This window comes from Parasteatoda tepidariorum, chromosome 5 (genome assembly GCF_043381705.1).
Source record: "Parasteatoda tepidariorum isolate YZ-2023 chromosome 5, CAS_Ptep_4.0, whole genome shotgun sequence".
Classification (NCBI taxonomy): Eukaryota; Metazoa; Arthropoda; class Arachnida; order Araneae; family Theridiidae; genus Parasteatoda; species Parasteatoda tepidariorum.
The window spans coordinates 26,101,262-26,105,502 of NC_092208.1; the positions used below are offsets into that span (position 1 = coordinate 26,101,262).

Sequence of the window (4,241 nt, forward strand, 5' to 3'; positions counted from 1 at the left end):
GCATACTTGCCACAATTTTTGGTGTTAATAAGGTGAACTAAATAAATTTTTAAGTTCAGAACTGTAGTTGTTTCTCGAAAAATTGTATGAAGTTTACAAAATAACAATCGTTTGAAGGAATTAGTGCAAATATTTTATTAAAAACGTGCTTGTTTTTCTTAACTAAATGAATTTTCAATTTCGCCATTGATTCTAATGCGCATGAAAATATGTTTTACCACTCAACAGACAAGCAAAAGATTAATAAATAAATAAATATAATGAATTGTTACTAAAGCATGTGACTACATTCACTTTAAAAAACTAAATTTATTTCAATTCTAAAATTTTTAGGCAAATATACACAACCATATTTACAGTATAAAGAATTGCATAAGGTAGACCATATCGACCAACCATGTTAGAGAATTTGCTTTTGTCTTGAAGGAGTCTTTCTAAAGATGTCTAAATCCCTTCCCTAAAATTGGATGAATTTTCCCCCCACTTTTTTGCATATTTCTTTTAAATTGCAACATAGAATTCTGAATCTTTTACAAAATGTATCAGCACAACTCCATTTTTTAATATATGAGATAAAACCTTGGGTGAGATGATTTCGTACCACAAATATTTCACCTTAAAGCTAAAATCTTATCCTAGTCCACACTAATCTCTTTTGTTCTCGAAGTTTACTTCCAAATTTTTTAAAATGCCGCCTAAATTTTGCTTTTCAATATCTTTTTCTTGAAGAAAAAATCAGACAGAAAAAGCGAAATTTATTATTATTTAATTTATTGTAAAAAGGGTCCCAAAATTTACGCAAAATTTGAAGTAGGGGAGAGTCGGGTAGCCCCGCCCAGCGGGTACCCCCGCCTACAGTCAATTTCATATGTATAGAATATTTTTTCAAGTCAATGGGCCATCGGACATTAATTGTTGTATTAAAGAAAGATTATTTTCAAAGTTTCAAGCATTTATGCAGCTGTTAACATGGTAAACAATAGTTTTGAAAATATGTTGAATACAGTAGTCATGAAATTAAGAAAAATTGGTTGAATGTTTCGATTAAACTTCATTTTAATACTAAAAAAATAATTTTTTCTATACATACAGCATTAAAGTATGTAGTCTTAAGTTTAATTTGCACAAAGAAAGAAGTTTATATGTGAAAAATTGTTCGAGTAATTACAAATTTACAAAAAAATTGGATTTCGGGTAGCCCCGCTCACATGAATGTCGGGTATCACCGCCCAATTTTATTTCGTCGATAAATGTACGGTTGCAAAGATTATTATTTTATTGCTTCAAATTTGAATGTTATATGCATTTTTAACAACAAATATTGTTGTTATTAAATGATTGTTATTAAATGATAGAATTCACTAAAAGTATATAAATATGTAATAAATAAAATAATTTTGTGATAAAAATGATAAATGAGGTTTATCTATTGTCAATACATTGGTCATTTTCATTTACACCTGAAAAAACAGTCAAAAAACATAATTTTTGTAACTGGGCGGGGCTACCCGACACATTTTGAAAAGAGCTGAAAAACATGTTTTTTTAAATTTCTATTTTTTTAAGTTAAACTATTCTTTTTTTGGTTTATTCTTTTTGCATTATTTAATTAGATGATAAAACAATAGAAACATACAAAAATATTGATTATTACTCAATATTATACAGAAATATAAGCAATACTCCTTAAGTGAGCGGGGCTACCCGACTCTCCCCTAAGTGGAAAACTAATTAACTTGGTGTTGACAACCAAAAAAAATAATAATACAGTTTAAGGTAGGTAAAAATGCAGTGCTACACAGAAAGAACAACACGATCTCATCGACGAACAATATTTTATTAGTAATGAAAGTTTGGCTCACAAATTGCATTCAAAATATGGTTAGAATTTCATCAAATGTGAAGCTGTTAAAGAGAAAAAGTCATGTAGACTGGATCAATTAGGGGAATTAAACACACTGGCCGCCTAATACACACGTTTCAATATGTATATTGGACAACATGTGGTCTCAACAAAATGGTGCTGTCCTAGGAACATATTTTTCAAGATGACAACAGCAAAGTTCATCGTGCTGGAAGAATAAGTGACTGGTTTTAAGAACACTCAATTACATATCTCGAGTGACCTACAAAATGACCGGATTGAAAATTTGTGGAACATTTTGGACCAACGGGTAAAACACCGAAATCAGCATTCTCACAATTTGGTGGATTTGCGTGATCAAATTCTCAGAGAATGGCTTAAACTGGATTCGATTTACCTGCAACCTTTACCTTGTGGACTCATTTCCTAACTGAATCAAGATGGTTATCAAGTTCAGAGGTGGTTTTAAGCTTCATTAAATTGTCTTTTTCATGATTTCTCTAAGGGTAACTAATTTTTTTTGTCTGCTGTTCCTATTATTACTTGTATTGTTATCACTAATTATATTAATATTGATTTTATTACTTTGTTATTCGGTAAATTATTCATTATGCTATTATTAGTAATTATATTATTGCTATTAATTATTTTGTTATTATTTATAAATTAGCATGAAAAACACTATCAGAATTGAGATCCTTTTTTACTTAATTTTTTATACATCTATTCAATTCTCGAGCATCAGGATGTTCTGCCTTTGTCGATCATACAGCCAGTTCTCATTTCCTCATACAACAGCACGTGATTCAGCCCTCGTCGGCCTTAAAAGAAACTAGTATGTATTCCTCGTCTGGGATATTTACAAGTTTTGTTTCTGCCGAACACTATACTAAAATTATAAAATACTAAACAACAACACGGCAAGTTTTAATCGTTTAATCACTAACTCAATTTGATATTGTATTGCAAAATAAACATTCTTTGCAACAAATCATTCTTTACAATCATAATTATTCGACATAAAACGACAAAGTGACTTACAGAAATTATCCTAAGTGTAATATCCTTGGTTGACACTGAAAATAAAGTAACTGACATGATATTAAAATTTACAGTTGTAAATGAGGCACGTTGAATTAGTAATCTGAATATTCATTTATTTTATTGATAATGATACGACTATTGATATCACTTTAGTATGTATCATGTTAATTTGAGTTAAAATTCTACTAAACATATAAACGTTAAATTAAGAATTTAATGATTTAAAATATTCTTGAATACATATTGATACATAAGTAATACAAAGGGGAAAGAATCTAGGATTCACTCACCAGGTGTGTCATCTCGAAAACCAGGTCACCTTTTCTCAGCTATGCAAACTTNCCTCGCCTGATATTCCATCATCTCACAACTTAAAATAGCACACTGAATAAATCCTTCTCCATAATGCACAAGGGGGAAAGAATCTAGAATCACCCACCAGGGCGTCATATCTTAATCTAGTCACCTTCCAACAGCTAGGTAACGCTTCGACTGATTCCTAAATGGGTGCAACCCCTACAGCAAGAGGGATCTTCGCCAAACTCACCCTTTGGCTCACTTTATCGATGTTTTTGGCACACTTACTATTTTGGGACTCCTTGCTCTGCATCAATAATAATACCACAGATATGTGAAACAGATGGCACATATCTGAGATGGTAAGTTCGAACTTCTATACAGACAGTAAAATGATTTTTTTTATTCAACACATGTTAAAAATTAGAGAATATTACTATTTGGAAATTTCTGATACGTTTTTATCTATTTGTTTTTCCTCTTTTGGTATTAAAACAGGGCATTAAGTCACACCCTTTAAAGATAACCTTGAGCTTGTTTTCAGCTTTTCATATGCCTCAATGTTATAAAAATAAATTAATAAAAACATGCTTTCATACCCTTAGCAATTTAAAGAAAATATTTCTTATTGATGAAATATTTCATAAAAGCACCAAGAAANCTTGTTTTCAGCTTTTCATATGCCTCAATGTTATAAAAATAAATTAATAAAAACATGCTTTCATACCCAATCATAGCATACCCTTCATAGCAATTTAAAGAAAATATTTCTTATTGATGAAATATTTCATAAAAGCACCAAGAAAATATTAACATTCAAAAATTTCCTTTCCTAACTTCAGTTCAAAAATAAATTTAGGTATTTAAGGTGTACTTATAATTTATTACAGTGTTTTTACTTATTTTTGTTATAAGTAGTGCTATAAATATCTTTTATTAACTTTATTTAAACAGTAAAAAAATAATTTGAAATGTTTCAATTCTATAATGAAACATTTCGAAAAAAATCAAGTAAGAGGTTTACAAAGGAAATAAA

General features: G+C 29.7%; 1 long non-coding RNA gene across 1 annotated transcript; it reads right to left on the reverse strand.

The window, feature by feature from the left end:
* Positions 1-1,818: 1,818 nt before the first annotated feature.
* Positions 1,819-3,693, reverse strand: LOC122269212 (uncharacterized). Its single transcript, XR_006225055.2, has 2 exons — positions 3,348-3,693; positions 1,819-2,072 (listed from the first exon to the last, which is right to left on the reverse strand). It is a non-coding gene; the product is annotated as an uncharacterized lncRNA (long non-coding RNA).
* Positions 3,694-4,241: the final 548 nt, after the last annotated feature.